This window comes from Canis aureus, chromosome 30, assembly GCF_053574225.1.
Source record: "Canis aureus isolate CA01 chromosome 30, VMU_Caureus_v.1.0, whole genome shotgun sequence".
Lineage (NCBI taxonomy): Eukaryota > Metazoa > Chordata > Mammalia > Carnivora > Canidae > Canis > Canis aureus.
Genome location: NC_135640.1, coordinates 24,416,758 through 24,436,323, shown reverse-complemented (window position 1 = coordinate 24,436,323; position 19,566 = coordinate 24,416,758). Strand labels below are relative to the sequence as shown.

The following is a 19,566-nucleotide window of genomic DNA, read 5'->3' as shown; positions in this document are numbered from 1 at the left end:
GGAAATTGACTTTGATTTTCTTGATTTCTTGAGGAAATAGTGTAAGCCTTTTTTTCCCCCTCTGGTGTAGTGAAATGAGGTTGCAGAGGTCAAAGACAATGATTTATGGACGTGGTCTTAGAACTAGGTGTGCTGAATTAAAGGAAAGAAAAGTACTGTATTTCTTGGTCTTTCCTGATAAACTACAGAATGAAGTGTTACTGATTCAACCCAGTGCTTTCTGATGGAGTGCTGTCAGGACACATTGTTCGAAGCTGACTATCATCCAGCAGTTTGAGATGTGTTCTAAAAACTATCAGGATTTTTTTTTCTTTCTTTCTTTCTTTCTTTCTTTCTTTCTTTCTTTCTTTCTTTCTTTCTTTTTTTTTTTTGTGTGTGTGTGTGTGTGTGTGAGTGTGTGTGTTTGAGATCACTTCCTTTGGATGGGATCAATTACATGAGAATGTGCTTCTTGGGTATTCTTTCTAAGTATAGCAAGCTTTGCAGTCAGATTAAGTGTTAACGTTAAGTACATTTCTCTAATCTATACAGTTTTTGTGGTAGGACTTAAAGAGGAATTAAAGTATTGTATTTTTATAAGAGGAAGTAATAACTTTACTTAAAAATGCCTTGCAAGTAATTTAGACAAATTTTGCTGACTATAAACTCACAGCTCTGTGAGGTAAAGAGTAAATTCTCAATAAAGTTACAATTTGCTAATAAGTGGACAGCATATGGTACTTAAACACAGCACCTAAATTACTACTCATATTTTTCCATCTTTTTTAGTGGCTTGAAGTCCTATTAAGGACCTATCCGCAGAATGATCGACATTGTTTTAAGAGATACTATTTATACACAGTCAGTTGAATTCTACAGAAATGCCACTGATGGTTTCTCAACATCTTGACTCAACAGCCTATGGGTAACCCAAACTGTGTATCAGAGAATTGTGGCCTGCCTGCTTGAGACAGTACTACAGATTTGCTCTCAATATGTGTGCAGCTGGAATTAAGCTGTAGACTTTTGCTGTTCTAAGTGACTTCGCAAAACTTGTCAGAATAGCAGTAATTCAGGCTTGCCCTCAGTTCTACTGAATTAGAATCAGCATATTAACAATGATTCTTGGTAAGTAACTGGATGTATGTTAGTTTGGTAGCACTCTGCCAGGTTTCAGGATGTAAAATAAAGCATTCATCGCATAGAAGGGATTCAATTCACAGGAAGGACCATAGTTGCATTATTGCAGGATTAGACGCTACGAAACAAAATTATTGGTATTGAGTTTCTCTACTAACAATTTTAAATCCAGTAGAAGCAAAAAAAAATGTTTTTCATTTAAAAAAATATCCAGCACAAATATGTAAGATAACAGAATCAAATACACTATAATCTCATTTGATATCATATTTATAAATTAGATCAGAAAACCTTAGCAAGTATAGACCAGTATCCTCATTTTATAGATGAAGAATCAGAGGCCTGGAAAAGTAAAATGTCACCCAAACTTTCACAGCTAGTAAGTGGCAGAAGTCTGATGACCCTGCAGACTTCTGGAATCCATCTCCCCAAAAGGAGATTTTTTTTTTCTCTCTGTAAATTCACTAAATACTTTTACCTGTTATTCATATGCAAAAATCTGTGGATAAATATATGTAAATAACATGTAATCACCAGTACTTAATGATGACCATATAAAAGAAAAAAATTAAGTTACTTCCGTCCGGAGTACAAGCAAATGTACACAGAAAATATTTGCAATTATCACATAATAAAAGATTAGCTGTGAGTGATATTTTTATATGATGTATGATATGTAACAAGGGATGTTGATTAAGTATACATGTGTAGTGGAGAGTTTAATTCTTATCTTCCATTATAGGAGGATATATCAGTAAAAAATGGCTAATTTTGGGCAGCCCGGGTAGCTCAGCAGTTTAGCACTGCCTTCAGCCTAGGGCATGATCCTGGAGACCCAGGATCCAGTCCCACGTCGGGCTCCCTGCATGGAGCCTGCTTCTCCCTCTGCCTGTGTCTCTGCCTCTCTCTCTCTCTCCTCTCTGTGTTTCTCATGAATAAATAAAATCTTAAAAAAAAAAGAAAATAGCTAATTTGAAAAATAAAGTAAGAGAAAGAAAGGGGTCCCTGGGTGGCTCAGTCGATTAAGCTAAGCATATGCCTTTGGCTCAGGTCATTATCTAAGGTCCTGGAATCCAGCCCCAAGTTGGGCTCCCTGTGCAGTGGGCAGCCTGCTTCTTCCTCTCCCTTTGCCCCTCCCCAACTTCTCTCTCAAATAACTAAATAAAAATCTTTAAGAGAGAGAGAGAAAGAAAAGTAGATGCATAAACATACTATTTAGAAATATTGAGGTAGATTCAAGGATGCAGCTAAGAGAAATAAAAAACCTTGCCTCTAGGAACACAGGTCAGTAAAGTTGTGTTAATGGATGGCTGTTTTTCATTAAAAGTTTTATAGACCTACTTTCTCCCAAAAGCTTTTAACTTTTAAAAATATTTTTTAATTTACAAAAGGAGGGGGAAAAAAAAGAAAATACATCAATGGTTCACCTTATGGTTCAGAAACAATCCAACAACAACAACGAATGGAGATGGGTTGATTCTGAAAATAGTACTTTGCATTTAACTGGCAACTTCCGTTAGGTTCCAGATATCTGTCTGGAAATAGAACTCAAACTCATTTCCAGTCAACACCTCAAGGAAGCTCAGATGAAGAAAACAATGTTTTTGGAGGAGCTCCATAATTACCATAACAGAAAAATATTTCTCTAAAAAGAAAACCAGAAAATACTGTCAATATAAAACATTTTTTGAGTATCACTAGGGGGCACTAAGATTCCACTCAAATGAAAATAATAGCCCTGTAGCACAGTCATAAATTCTTTGTGCTCTTACTTTAACTTTAAAGGGAAAACATCATAAACTCCATGCTTTTTTTTAACTTTAGTATAGCTGGTGGAAATGCTTTCCTTTTAACCCTTTTAACAAGGGGATGCATTGAGCTATTTTCTTTAACTGGGAATTTATCTATGTTTTCTCCTATTTCCAAATCTGTCTGGTTTGCCTCTTATTCAGCATTCAAATGCAAAGTTAGTTTGCTCCATTTGTCAAATATAGAGTAATTAGGATTTTTCTCAGATAAGTGACCACCTACTAAATGACCTACCAAAAGCTCCTTTAAAATGAAGCAAAAGTATGTTTACTAAAGTTGGAATGAAGAAGGAAGCGGCAGGAACAACAAGCAAGCTTTACATAAACCCACGCTCTTCACCAACCTCCACGACAATGAAAAGCACCACGGGACAACTAGGGACATGCCAAAAATCATCCTAAATGTGAGATGAAACTAACGCTGTGAACATCCATTTTGATTGACTATGGAACACTAATTTCACAGTTAAAGGAAAAGTATCTTGTATTCTCTCATAGGACCTTACCAGATCAGAAAAACCAACCAACAGAGATGAACTGTGAAGGGATGAAATACTACTGATGGATTTTCATGGTCTCTTTAATTCTGGTTCTTTTTAGTATTAAGGAAACTTTAAAAAATCCCAGTAGAATGTTTTTGAAGTATATTGCAAAGGGTCCCCAATACATAGATTTTAGCCCTGATCATAGATTGTTGGCCTGAACACTTACTTGTGCTCATAACTGTCAAAAAATAAATCCAGAAAGAACAATAAAAACAAAAAGAAAAACAAGTCATGAATCAAAATATGGGCTCTGAATTTGGTCACATTGATCATTGCTTTAGGTAATTTGTGGATTGCTTCTGAATGACATGAGAAATGTCATTTCTAATCAGTTTATGTTGACTTTTCTTATTTATAAGCCTAATAAACCAAGCTGTGAAGAACTCTCCCAACAACCCTTTTATTTTACAAATGAGAAATCTTTAAGTACAGAAAGGTCACTCAGAAACCTTTATAAACAGAAGAGAATTATTTGCCATGGTAGCACAACAGGCAGAAAGTCTCCGGTCTCTTGACTCGATCCAGAATTAGTTCTCCTCCGTGCCATGATGCCTTGATGTGTGAAGTATAATTGATTCGCTCTCAGTGTAATAGATTTCTTTAGAACAATTCAGAGAACAACCTGTACCCTAAGGAAAACAAGTGAAAATTGATCCTATCTGTATTTGCATGAGGAGCATCTTTTTTGGAGGTGGAGGACACTATACATTGCTATAGAAAAATGGATTTCTAGGACCATTAAGGGATGAACCAAAGAAATGAGCACACCACTTATTGGTTTCTTTTTTTGGTTTTCTCTATGAGCACAACTGAAGTACTGCTCCAAAGAAGCCATATCAGAAGTGAGACAACATATCTAGCAAGGACAGATGCTTTTAAATAAGACCAATGTTGCTCAGTGTTGGTTAGGACACTTGAGAATGGTGTAGAGATGAAAATCTCAGTTTAAACCCAAGGCGTATTACCTCTCCACCACTAACACAATTTGAGTTGTGTGCCTTGTTTACATTTGGCTGACTGTCCTGCTTCAGTCCATTTTGCCATCTCTCTTTTCAATATAATTAAATTTATATGCTGGGTCCATGATGATTCCTTGTGGCTGTGTTACTTGGCAGTAAAATGTTTTGCTCTTTACATTTCATGCTGGTTCTCTTTCTGTGAACAAAAATGAAAATTTCCGGCTACATTACAAGATTAAAACTCTTGACAGAATTAAAGATTGTTGATCCTTTCTTTCCAGTTCCAAAACATTTTTCTTCTTGGAAACTACTAGCCTGAACACTAGCATCTCAAACCACAATTTCTCCAGCGATGATTTTTTTTTTTAATTTTCTGCCCACTGGGGAAGAGCTTGGTAGTGTATCACCAAACTTAGCAAAAGAGTTAAGCAATATAAAATAAAATTATCTGAAATGAATGAAAGGATCTTACATAATGGTGTGCATAAGTACTTCAAAATACTTGAGATGTGCTGCACTGCATTACTGTGACCTCTAGGACATAGTATTTAAGATTTTTATAAAATAACACAGGATACTGTCACACCTTGTAAATATATTTTGTTGTTTCTTTTGCCTTTTGACATTGAAGAGGCACAATACATTTTTAAAAGGCCAAGAGATTGGTTTCCTTCTCCCTCATAGCAAACATATTAAAATAGTGTTAATTTTCTTGTTTACTCTTGAATTGAGTTTCCAGTCAATTTTTTTTGTCATGAGATATAACTAAAACAGTCAAGGATGATAATATAGTGGCAGTAAATAAGTACTGTTTGGACTTTCTTTCTTCTCTGTCTCCCTTTCTTTCTTTCCTTCTTTCTTTCATTATTTTGTCCTTTTGAAATAGAGTTCTTATTTCAGTTTCCTATTTATATGAGTGAAAAGTTACATCTCCTTTGCAAGGGAATATTTTTTTTGAAGTTTATGCTTAAACCTACATTTGGAGAAGATACTCTATTTTATGTAGCTTGAGAAAGGAGCGTTTGCTAATTTAAATGGAGAATATCTCTTATTGTGTTCTTTTAATTGAGTCATTTTTTTCAGAGCTAAAAACTGGACCTAAGAAGTTTCATTCAGAGAGCTCTGTGCACGTAACTGAGGAGGTTCCTCGACAGTCATCTTCATTTAGGCTCATCACTATCAAAGCATGAAGCAGTCTATTAGTAAATGGAAAAAAAAAAAACAACTTGAATCAATATCTGTTACAAGTATTCACCGTACACAGAATGCTATGTTAAAACCCACAGCTGGGAGTGACATGAGCAGATGACATAATTTTGTTTATAAGAAAATCCTAAAAAATCTACACAGAAGACTAGTAGAGTTCAAGCAAGTTCAGCCAGATTGCAGGATACAAAACCAATATTTAAAACAACAACATTGCCTGTATGGTGAGTGAAAATTAAGGCTGAGGGGATGTGAAATTAAGATAAGACTTCAGAGTATTAAACTGCTGAACTAAGCTTTGAATTCAAATCTGACTCCAAAGCCCATTTTATTCCCACCCTCCCTCCAACTATCTCATAATTCACCTTGTGTTCCATTCAATGACCCAATGCTTATTTTGAAATGAATGGAAGGATCTTATAAAAACAAGTTACCCTTCTTAAAACATTTATATGCCACTGTTATAAAAATTAATCCCATTATTCCTGGTTTGGCTCAAAAATAAAAGCCAAAACAAAACAAAACAAAAACCAAACAAACTAAAAGTCACTTTGAGGCCAGTAGTATGATAAGAGCTGTCTTTGACCTTTTTGACACCGAAAATTTATAGCGAACCCTCTACAACTCTTCAATACTGTGGGGTGCTGCATGCAGTTCACACGTCAGATTTGGCAGCGACTCTGGTACTTTCCCTCTAATGCAGGGTTTCATTGCTTTTCCTTGCCTTTTGGTTTTCTGGCTTTGCTTTATCTTTGCTAGGAGTCAGCAAGAGGATATTGAAACTGAACGAGTTTGGAAGAAAGTTGGATTGTAAACATTCTTAGAATATGAGAAATTCAGCAGCAAGGCCCTAAAGAAAATATTGAGGAAAAGTCAGGAGCAAGTGAAATCAGTCTTTGGGAAAGCATAATGGGAGAACAGGAAGGAGAGTAGGGAATCCAAAATGCAGACTAATGTACTGGTATACTGGAAATATAGTTCAACAACTCATTGTATGTACATTTCTGGCTCTGAAGTCTATCTAGCAAGATCAAAATAAGTGTCATTAAGACATTATCAATGCATACTATTATTCAGCAAAATGGTGATCTCTCTCCTTTAAAAAAAATGGTATTTCACTTATTGCATATCTTTGGAATTTAGAAGGGCTGGCCTTTACATCTCTTAACCATCAGTGGCTTGAAATGGCTTAGTGATGAAAATCATTTTGTTTTAATTAGCTTTATGAGTTTACTCTCTTTATAGTTGAAATGAGCGATGGAATTTGAATTCTAAGAACATCCATATCTGTTCCACATAGCAAGTTAATTTTCAAGTTCATCAGATGTGTATTTATATGGTGATTGTATCTGTCACATAAACATTTTGTCAATCACTCCTTCCTTCTGTTTTGATATGCTATGCATTCCATCTAAAATGTGATGAATGTTTTGCTTGTTCTAAGTAAAAATTAGTTATGGCAATGACAAGTGTTTTGCCAAACTATGTGTATTCTATTATGATGTTGCATTAACAAAAGCAATCACTGAAGTTTTAAATTCAAAAATAAACATCTAGGTCTGAATTAAATTATGAAATGGTTTTGTTTGTTCTTTTAAAATTCACTTGTTTTTTTTGGAACAAAAATTTACTTAAAACTACGATAAAGATATAAACTAGCCCAGGACTGTGAATTATAAAATCAATCAGAATGTGTAACTGACAATAGAGCCTAGTGAACAAATCAATCTATCTTGCTTTTTTTTTTCTGCACTGCTATTTTGTTCAGTTATACGATGAATAAAGGAAACTTCATCATTTTTTTCCTTTTAAATGATAATGGCATTCTCACTTGGCAGTGACCACAGAAATAATTGCTTCAAGCGAAAATCATCAATGAATAATAAAATTAGCACAAATGTAAGTAAAATTGGGATGCTGACATAGTCTCAAAATGGCTTCAGTTAAGTACATTGTAATTACAAGGGTAAAAATATTAACTTCACAGTGGAGAAACCCCATAGGCACCACCTTAACCAAGTGATCACAATTAACATAACTAGGAGTGGACAAATTGACATTATGTGCCTCCCAACATAATGAACTAAGAATACAAAATTTTCTTTGGTATTGATTGCCACAAATATATAATCAATGAACAAACATCGAACAGACCTACACTAGGGAAGGCACATTCCACAAAGTAACTAGTCTCTACTCTTTACAAGCAAGATTGAGGGCCTGGGGGATCCCTGGGTGGCTCAGCAGTTTAGCACCTGCCTTTGGCCCAGGGCATGATCCTAGAGTCCCAGGATCGAGTGCCACCTCGGGCTCCCTGCATGGAGCCTGCTTTTCCCTCTGCCTGTGTCTCTGCCTCTCTCTCTCTCTCTCTCTCTCTGTGTGTGTGTCTGATGAATAATAAATAAAATCTTAAAAAAAAAAAAGATTGAGGGCCTGTTTCATATGTAAGTGATGACAAGAAGTGCGATGTGTCTACTATACTGGATCATGAACAGAAGAAGACATCAATATGTAATTTTCTTATTTTGACCATTTTTTTAATATAAGAGAATATCTTTGTTTTTAAAGAAGGTAAAGAACTTAGAGCTAAAATAGCATCACTTCTGTACATTATGCTCAGTATTTTCAGGGAAAAATACGTAGAAAAAAAGAATAAAACAAGTACCTGAAATGCAAATATGTGAGAATTTGAGACAGGTAGATGGGAATCATTTGTATTTTTGCAACATTTCTTTTAAGTAGAATATTTTACCAAAAAATGTTAAAAAAAAATAGAGTAATGTCACAAAGGTTGAATAGGAAGTTTAACATGATGCCACAAGGAGGAGAACTGGACCTACAGAGTTTTTTCCTTTGGAATTTAAACAGTTAAAATGGTACACAAGGATATAAGATATTCTTTAAATGTGATATTTTTACAAAAGCAACTATAGCTACTTCTCTATAGTTTCTTCTGAATTATAGTCTAGAGAATGTATATATGCCCAAGAGGATATTATTATAAAGAGTAGCACTTTATTGTAAAATAGTTTGTTTAATGTAATATATTAGAATAAGTGGCTTGAAAATGTTAAATTTCCAAACCTAGTATTTTAAAACTAAGCTTAGAGTGCATAACAGGAAAAGTACTCTTCTTCATTGTTATTGTTGTTAAGTTCATATAATAAAATAATAAAACACACAATAAAGAATGCCAAACTTTACATCAACCAAGGAATTTAATCTGGGATGGTCATTCTGCTAGGTATAAGCACTATGAGAAGAGAAGAATCCTAAGACAGTACATCAGACCCTACTTAGAGAAAACAATGTAGTGTTTCAACCACCAATAGCTAGCAGTTAATATGCATTTAGTCCTTAATTTCTAAGCATTACACACACACACACACACACACACACACACACACACACACATTTGCCTGGAATTCCAAAACAACACTCAATATATCTGGAATCTTACATGAATTATTCATTTTTTAAAAATTTCCACTGTCGAATATAGGATTACCTATTCTTATCATGTCTAAGTATTGTTTAATATTAGATTAAGCACAGAGTGTTAGAAACTCCCAATTAAAGTGGTTTAAAATAAGACAGAGGATGACATCAGTGAAATGGTGAAGGAAGGATCTGTAAAGACCATCTCTTCCATAAAAGCAATGAGAACACTAAGAAATTCTCAGAATCAGCTTTTTTGGAGCTTTGAAAATTAAGCAAAAGCTTGCAGCAGTTCAGAGCATGTTTATTCAAAAGAACAGCTGAATCTTGTAAGAATAGAGAGCTCTGTGGTGTTTTAACTTGCCCGACTCCCATTGTCTCCTCCCCAGCTATGTTATAGCCAACAACCCACAGCCACAGGAAAACTAGTTGCCCAGCAGTGACTGGAGGGAACAAAATCAGTTATAGCTTCTTTAAGGCAGCATTCCTAATTATTATCATTATTTAATTTGTCTGTTGGGTCTTTTAAAGAGCTCACTCATTAAGCTGTCTTTATGTTACTTGACTCAAAGCTTACACATTATAAATGGCCTATCCTAGGAGAGATTTTTTTGTAACACTATAAACCCAAAGAGCTAAACATTTAACATCCCATCTGTCTATGGTGGTGCATTATAGTTGGGACAAAATATAGATCAACCAAAAAGTTTAAAAATGAAAGCTAGGGATTAAATGTCCATATAGGTCGGGAAGCTCCAATGTGTTTTGGGAATCTGGAAGGGAATCTACATGCATAGGGCTGTGTACATGCCCAGGGTGTTATGCATTTTCTCAAAAGATCTAAAAGGTCCCCCTGCCATCAGCTAATCCTGAGGCTCTGTAGAAGCAGTAAATAAAGGATAAAACAAAGATGTAAACTGTTTGACTTAATACCAAAATCATGCCCCAACATGTACAATGAGCCCATCAGAAAACACTGGGTTTCAGGTAAAATCTCTGTCCTATTATTAGGTGGTTACTACTGAGCAGAAACTTGAATGGCTACACATTTCAAAAAACACAGAATTTACAGAATAAGTCCAGAAAAGTTGCTAAACAAAACAACAGTAACAGAAAACAATAACAATGAATGCCTAGGAGAGGGAAGTATTTGTTTTCCACAGTCGCCACATTCAGTTATTTAAAGTGTCTAGTTTAAAAAAAATGAATAAATAGAATAAAATGTCTAGCTCTAAGTGACAACAAAAAATAGACATGCAAAGACATAAGAAAGTGTGCTAATTCACAGGAGAAAAAAATTAAAAGAAAATTCCTCAGGAAGTTCCTCAGGAATTCCAATATCAGTTGGAGGAACTAAACAAGGACTTTACGTCAGCTGTTTAAAATGTGTTCAAAGAACTAAAGTGCATTAGATCTAGAGGACTGACAAAATATGAAGATGATGTCTTCTCAAATAGAGAATATTGATAAAGAGAAATTACAGAAAGACAAACAGAGCTCAACATCAGATTTGAGCAGATAAAAAGTTAATCAGTCAACTTGAAAATAGGTCAATTGAGATTATTCAGGCAGAGGAACAGAAAAAAAAAAAAAGAAGAAAGAAGGAAGAAAAAAGAGAAGAGACTCAGAGACATATGGAACACCATCAAGTGTACCAACATAACATAACAACATTTCCTCAAGTACACATGGAAGTTTCTATAGAATAGATCATATGCAAGGTCATAAAACAAATCACATAAATTTAACAGAACTGGAAATCATATATAGTGTGTATTCTGACCACAGAGGATGCAATTAGTAATCAATAATAAAACATTGTCAAATTCAGATATGTGAAGATTATACAAAATACTCCAAAATAATGGATCAAAGAAGAAATCAAAAATGAATTTGAAAAACACTTCATGATGGTAGAAAAAAAACCCCACAATATATCAAAATTTATAGAACCCTGATGGAGCAGTGCTTAAAAGGAAATTAGTAACTACAAATACTTGTAAGAAGAGAAAGAAAAATATACAGTCAATTACCTAAACTTCTTCCTTAAAAAGCTGGAGAGAGAAATAAAAAAGAAAGACTCAAAGCAAGCAGAAAGAAAAAAATAATAAATGATATCAAGAATAGAAAATTAATAGAGAATATTAAAAAACAAATCTCATTCTTTGTAAAGATCAACACATCTGGTAAACATGTAACTGAACTAAGAAATAGACAACTCAATTTATTAAATAAGGAATGAAAAAGGGAATATTGTTACTGACTTTATTTACAGATATAAAAAGGATTAGGGGCAGCCCAGGTGACTCAGCCTTTTAGTGCCGCCTTCAGCCCGGGGCCTGATCCTGGACACCCGGGATTGAGTCCCATGTCGGGCTCCCTGCATGGAGCCTGCTTCTCCGTCTGCCTCTGTGTGTGTGTGTGTGTGTGTGTGTGTGTGTGTCTCATGAATAAGTAAATTAAATCTTAAAAAAGAAAAAGGATTATAATATAATTTCATGAACAACTGTGTGGCTAAAACAGAATAAATTAGATGAATGGACAAATTCCTGAAAAGATACATACTACCAAAGCTGACTCAAGAACAAATAGAAAATCTGAACAGACCACTAAGAAATAAAAAAGATTAAATTAGCAATTTAAAAAAATTTCCCATAGAAGAAAACCAAACCCAGGTGGTTTCACTTGTAAATTCTACCAAATGTTTATAGAACTAACACCAATCCTTCACAAATGCTTACCGCACCCCCAAAAATAGAAGGAATGTTTCTCGACTCATTCTACCAGCCCATAATTACTCTGATACCAAAATCATCCTAAGACATCACAAGAAAAGAATAGTATAGAGCAATATCCCTTATGGATATAAACACAAAAGTCTCTAACAAAATACTAGCAAACCAAATCCAGCAACATTTAAGAAGGATTATATGTAATGACCAAGTGAGGTTTATCCCAGGAATGTACCATTGGTTCAAAAATACAAGAATTAATCAATGTAATACATTATATTAATAGAATATGGGAGTGGGAAAAAATGCTTGATCATCTTAGTAGATGTAAGAATAGAAATCAACAACATCCAAGACCTCTTTATAATAAAAAACATTTAACAAACTAAGAACAGAAGACTCCCTTACCTTGATAAAGAGAATCTACAAAAGTCCACTGCTAACATCATACTTAATTGTAAAATATTCAGACTTTCCCCCAAGATCAAGAACTAGACAAAAATGTGTGCTTTTGCCGATTTTACTCAGTATTGAGGTTATATCCAGATCACTTAGGCAAGAAGTTGAAGTAAAAGATCTCCAGCTTGGAAAGAAAAATGTAGAACTTTATTTGCAGATGACATATCTTGTATTTAGAAAATTAGGAAAATACACACACACACACACAAGGACTAAATGCATTCAGCAAAGTTACAGGATACATTAATATACAATAATTAGTTGTATGTGAGTATACTAGCAACAGACGATTCAGGAAGGAATTTAGGAAGTATTTACATTTTAACAAATAAAATACTTAAAAAAATTTTTTTTAAAGATTTTATTTATTTATTCATGAGAGACACACACAGAGAGAGAGAGAGGCAGAGACACAGGCAGAGGGAGAAGCAGGCTCCATGCAGGGATCCCGATGTGGGACTCGATCCTGGGTCCCCAGGATCACACCCTGGGCTGCAGGCCAGTGCTAAACCGCTGCGCCACCGGGCTGCCCTAAAATACTTAAAAATTAACTGAACAAAAAAATTCAATATTTGTACAGTGAAAACTACAAAAAATAATTATTGAGGGAAATTAGAGAAGACCTATGTAAACAACAGATACCTTGTGTTCATGTATTGGGAGGTTTAATGTTGTTAAGCTGATGGCAATACTCCCAAATTGGTCTACAGGTTAAATACCAGTTCTATAAAATCTAAGGTTGTTTTTTTTTTTTTTTTTTCGCAGTAATTGGCAAGCTAATCTTAAAATGCGTATGGAAATTAAAGGAACCAGAATAGTCAAAACAAGCTTAAAGCAGAACAAAGTTAGAAGACTCACACACACCAATTTTAAAACTTAATACAAAGCTACTGTCATTCAGATTATGTGGTAGTGGCATAAGGATAGACGTATTAAATCATTTGAAATGAACGGAGTGTTTTTAAACACAATGATTTACGGCTAATTGATTTTCTATGAGGGTGCCAAGACAGTACAATACGGGAAAAACTGTCTTCTTATCAAATGGTACGAGGGAACCTGAATATCAAAATACAACAGAATGAAGATAGACTTCTACCTCACACCATATACAAAAAGTAACTCAAAATCATTCAAAGATCTAAATATAAGAGATAAAACTATAATACTTTTAGGAGAAAACATATCTGCAAATCTTTGCTATGTGGGATTAGGCAATAATTTCTTTTACATGACACCAAAAGCAAGGAAGAAAGAAAAAAAAATTGACTATCAAAACTAAAAGAAAAAAAATGTTTAAAAAAAACACTATTGTGTTTGAAAAGGCAATCTGTATAATGGGAAAATATATTTGCAAATCATATATCTAATAAGGGTCCTCTATCAAGAACACAAAAATAACTTTCACAGCTTAACGGCAAAGACAACCCAGTTTTTGTTCTTTCATTGTTGAGTTTGCAAGAGTTCTTTATGTACTTCTGGATACTTAATGACTAGTGATCTCAGGCATCTTATGTGTGCTTATTAGCCATCTGTATTTCTTCTTTGAAGAAATGTCTATTCAAATTATATAATTCTTTAAAAGAGACCATAAATCTGAATAAACATTTTATATGTATGATATAGATAGATATAGATGATAGATAGACGATAGATAGATAGATGATAGATGATAGATAGATGATAGATAGATAGATAGATAGATAGATAGATAGATAATCTTTAGTCATTAAGAGAATGCAAACCCAGAACTGCAGACACCAGTTCACAGTCAGTAGGGCAGCTGTAATAAAAAAGATGAGACAACAGCAAGTCTTGATAAGATAGTAGAGAAATAGAAATACTCATAAAATGTAAAATGGAGCAAACTCCAGGGAAAACAGTTGGGCAATTACTCAGCAAGCTAAACATGGAGTTACCACATGACTCAGAAATTCTACATTTTTTTTTTCAGAAATTCTACATTATTTTATATGTGCAAGAAAACCATGCCACATAAAATGTGTACACTAGTGCTACAGCAGCATTACTGATGCTAGCAAAACAGTGGAAATGACATAAATATCCATCAACTGATTGGATGAACAAAATACGGTATAGCAAACAATACTATAATTTATGTAGCCATGAAAAGGAATGGGATACTGATACACACCAGCATAGATGAACATTGAAGCCATTATAAGCTAAGTAAGTGAAAGGAGCTAGACACAAAAGGCCCATTTATATGAGCCCATTTATATGAAATATTTAGAATAAAATCCATAGAAAGTAAATGAGTGGTTGCAAGGGTCTGGGAGGAGAGGAAAATGAGGGAATGGAAGCTGTTAAGTATGGGTTTCTTAAGGTGATGAAACTACTCTGGAGTTAGTAGTAATGATTGCATAACATTGTGAACCAACTGAATTATGCATTTTAAAAAGGTGAATCCTATGCTATGCAGATTGTACACCAATGTAAAAATTAGGGATCCCTGGGTGGCGCAGCAGTTTAGCGCCTGCCTTTGGCCCAGGGCGCAATCCTGGAGACCCGGGATCGAATCCCACGTCGGGATCCCGGTGCATGGAGCCTGCTTCTCCCTCTGCCTGTGTCTCTGCCTCTCTCTCTCTCTCTCTGTGACTATCATAAATAAATAAAAAATTAAAAAAAATACAAAAATTAATGATAAAATAAAAGGCAGCCTCTCTTTCTACAGGATAGAGTTGCCAAGTTAATTCAGATTTAACTGGAGAAAGTAGTGTGAAGCAGGGCATGAAGACTTTAGACAGAGAGATGAGGAGGACACTCTGGATGGATTGGGTGAGTGCCAGAGATGAGGGTGGCACAGGCATGGCTTGGTCCTGAGGAAAGTCAAAATTCCATATACCCAGGGCCTGAGGCAGCAACAGCATCCCATTCTCATCCCATGAGCTGATGGCAGTTGTAATGACTGTGGAGACTCTTCCAGATCTGGGTAGAAAGAATGAGCGCCCCTCTAACAAAGTCAATTTCCAAGGGTTCTCCACAACTTAAGAAGACAGGTGCATAGCAAGTGGTTCACAGCTCCAGCACATCAGCTTTAAGCCCTGGAGTCATGCAGATCTGAGACCTTGGGTCACTACTGTGTCCTAACTGGAAGAGTCTCCATCTGTCCAGGCAAGCCCAGCAGTTTCCCAGAGGAAATGGATGCAGTGTTCAGCAACTTACCTATGTGTGATTTTCCTTCTATCTGACCTTGATATTGGAAAAAAGTGTAAAATAATACTCGGCATCTATCACATAAGAAGTGCCCACCACACTTTATGAAGATTTTTCTTACATTTATAGAAGGCTAGTGTACATATGAAAAGCTGTTCTCAAATCTTCCTGGAATCTTTGCAAAATAAACCTATTTTGCTGTATCTAGGCTGTCTAGAAGTAAGCAGATTGCTAGCATATGATAATGTTGAGCTAGAAAATCACATTGTAAATGTCCTTAAAACATATAGACACATATACACACAACAAATGTCTCCTTAATATGATTTTTGGAAATGAAATTGTTAGGCCATGAATTGCTAGGCCAAAATTGAAAGACATTTTTGCATTATAACCATTGTTCTGTGTGTGCATATTATTCTTCACTATGGATATATAGTTGATAATGCTTACTATTTTTTGAAATAGTGTTTCAGGATGATCTGAGTTCCTGTTGAATTAAAAGTAGAGATTATAAAATGTTTTTTTTTCAGTATCTTTTTTATTAAAGTTCCTATAACATACTGGCAGTTGTTGTTGTTGTGTAAAGTGGAGCAGCCAAACCACCTCATTGAGAAGTACTACATTGTGTTTCTACTGGTTAGGAAGGAGGAAGGGGAAAGAAGTGAAAAGTGCTGTCTTCCTGTGTGTTTGTAGTAGAGACAAGACTAACCATTATTCCCTTTGCTCTGTGCATTTTGTTTTACTTTGCTGCATATACCATGTGCAGATGTGTATTTGTTCCTGACCTTGAGAGTTCCCTGGGTCAAGTCTGAAACTAGCTTTCATACATGGAGGGCAAGGAGAGACTGAAGAAATGAGCAGGTGACCATTCCAGGTTGGGAAATGACAGCTTTAATAACCAAGATAACTTACATATGAAGCTTGTCTTGGGTGACCACAAGACAAATCAATCTCTATACCCACCTGCCAAATCTTCAAAGTCTGCAAAGAGGCCTTAACTGAGTTCAGATACATATTCAGGCCATGTGATCTCAACAACACCTTAATCTCTGAAGGTTACACCCCTGAAATGAGCTCCCACTGTTGAAAGGGTGAGCATAACATACATTCCAAGGACAGAAGGTAAGGTGAAGAGCTTCTAATTGCCTGGGTCCAGCTCATGAGTCAACTGGTGGTCATATTCTGTCTATGACTTACCCCCAAAATATGATGGATAAATGAATAAGTTTACAACATTTAATCTTTCCACATGTCAATGAGTTTGCCAGAATATGAGAAAAGTAGAATTAAAAACTTAATATGTTTTATGTTAAAATTCATAGGAAAGATTATTTTCTGAAAATGGCATGTAGAAGAGAAATTGTTAAAATCATCTCCAAACAGTGACACTTTCAGTTATCCACTGAGTTGTCAAGCAGAAAAGTAAAAGTTCTAGTCTAGAATGCTCCTACTTAAAAGACATTCAGATTATAGCCTCTATTTTATGTGTGCAATTTATTCAATGTATCTGTGTGTGTAGTGGATAGATTGCAGTTCTTATTTGAAACAACTCATCTTCCTAGATGTCTCGAAGTACACAGTATAGAGAATGTAGAGAATATGAAATAGCTCTCTCATTTTTTTTTCTGTGAATTTATTGAAATTTTTGTGTTTGGGGAATGGAATTGTGAAACTTGATCTCTTAAAGTAGCATTCTAGCTGTTCCCTAGGTCATGGTGTGGGGAGGAAATGTAAAAGAGCTCCCATGGTCTAACTATTAAAAAATCCTAAGTTCTAAAAGTATGTGAAAGATACAGATAATAAAATAAATTATTTATAATGGTCATTTTGGTTAATTTATAGGAAGAACTGTCTTCTGGGATTGACCTTTGTTAAACCATCTCCTGGAGCCAAATGCATTTCTGTATTTAGTCATTGGGAGGTGGAGAATGAAGAAAAGGACGGGCAAAGGGAGAGTTGATTACTACTACTTCTGTATCTAAAAGATCGTTTTGAATTATAACTAGAGTTCTATATGTGCATTTTTTTGTTAAGTACCTATGTGTATTGTGGACAAAGTTCATTATTTCACAACTTCCAAGTTTCTTAGGTATTTTGAGACAATGAATGATAAAAAAAGTAGAGCTAGTAAATTAACCAATTCATAACTAACTGAATATATATATATATATATATATTTAAAGATTTTATTTATTTATTAATGAGAGACACAGAGAGAGAGGCAGAGACACAGGCAGAGGGAGAAGCAGGCTCCATGCAGGGAGCCGGATGTGGGACTCGATCCCAGGACTCCAGGATCATGCCCTGGGCTGAAGGCAGGTGCTAAACTGCTGAGCCACCCAGGGATTCCCCTGAATATATTTAAAATAAAATAGGCACTTTGGGTATATATACCTCTGGGGAGTATTCAGCAGACTTATTATTAAGTTGGCAGTGGAGGGGAAGATTGTTCATATGAACATTTTGATGAGAAATCTTCTCCTAAATGCATCTGCTTTGGTTGTGGGAACATAGTTTTGTGTTAATATTTTAATAGTATATACCTGATAACAGCTTCTCTTAGAAGCATTATACTTATTATACTCTTGCTTTGCATCTCTGAGAGCTGTAGACACTAAGCCTCCAACACTTCATCAGTTAGGGTTCATTTTTTCCTTACCAGCACTGGTTCACACAATTTTCTGCTTCTGGTTCTCAGCTTCACTAAGCCATGCCTTCCTGTATTTGTCTATCTGTGTCTCCAATCTTGGGGAAAATAGTTGGCTATGGTATCCTTACCTTTCTTATGGATCCAAGAAGAGTTGTGATTTTTCAGTCCATTTACTCATTAGGATGGAATAATCACTTCTGAACTCCTTACATGTGAAACCAGAAATCTTTAGTTCTTGATCTTTAATGTATGCATTTAAGAAACTATATGGATTGAATGCTTTGAGCTTTAGAAATCAGAGCCATATAAAAAAAGTTACCTAAATAAACTATCCTGCAAAAGATAATCATGAACTCATTACTCTGATTAACTTAAAGTCTTCTGACCCATATAAATGTTCTTCAATCAGCAGTGTTGCATTTAACAGTTATAGAACTGGTTTCTAAATATGTGCTCAATGTAGGAGAGTTCTACCCTTGTTCCATGTCATAATAGCTAGAACTGGAATTGTTAAAATAAATGGCACAAAATATGATATCTCATCTAGAAATTTGGATAAGTCATTAATTGATTTTTTTTGTGTGTGTGTGGAAATATCCACCTATCAGATATTTTGGAGACCTTGCTGATAGAGGGCAAAATGATTTTTCCCCAACTTCCAATAAGTTACAGACCTAATTTTTGAGGCAAGAAATAACAAAATAGTAATTCTCTTAAAGACATGAAATAAGATAAATATATATACTCATTAAGACCTAACAGAATTACATGTGCCTCCAAGATAATTTTAGCTCAAAACACTTGAAATAACCATGGCTGACAACTTTTGACCTACAAAAATGTGTATTTCATGCCAAAACCTAAGAAATAGGTAGGAAAGTTAATATAAATATTAAAAATATTTTTCTAATCTACCAACAATAAATTAGTTCCCAGCTAATGCCAGAATCTTCTTAGAAGATGTTTAAACTTTTAGATTATGAGGAATAGCTTGTATACAAATCAGATCGACAAAGCTAGCTTTTACAAAGGAGTACAGTGACTTTTGCATTTAGCATTTTGATTATTTTTTTTAAAGATTTTATTTATTTATTCAAGACAGACACAGAGAGAGAAGCAGAGACACAGGCAGAGGGAGAAGCAGGCCCCATGCAGGAGCCCGATATGGGACTCAATCCTGGGGCTCCAGGATCACTCCCTGAGCTGAAGGCAGATGCTTAACTGCTGAGCCACCCAGGCATCCCTAGCATTTTGATTCTCCAGAAGAAAGAGTAGAAAAGTGACAGCTCTCTGATGATGTTAGTGAGATGAAGGTATTCAAAATAAACTCAGGCATAACTAAATAATCTATGCATAAGACATTAAGGCAGGTTGTATGAAAGTAATTAAAAAGAATGTATAATTCAATTTCACTGCCTCATCACACCACAAGCATTACCATATTTTTAATGGTATTTCTAATTTTAACGT

General features: G+C 35.0%; 1 long non-coding RNA gene across 1 annotated transcript in view; it reads right to left on the bottom strand.

Annotated features, from left to right (window-relative positions):
* The window catches only part of LOC144301611 (uncharacterized), a 69,205-nt gene extending 50,670 nt beyond the window's left edge, over positions 1-18,535 (bottom strand). Inside the window, exon 1 of the long non-coding RNA XR_013368372.1 lies at positions 18,225-18,535. This is a non-coding gene — a long non-coding RNA (uncharacterized LOC144301611). The remainder of the gene's footprint in view (positions 1-18,224) is intronic.
* Between the last annotated feature and the right edge of the window lie 1,031 nt (positions 18,536-19,566).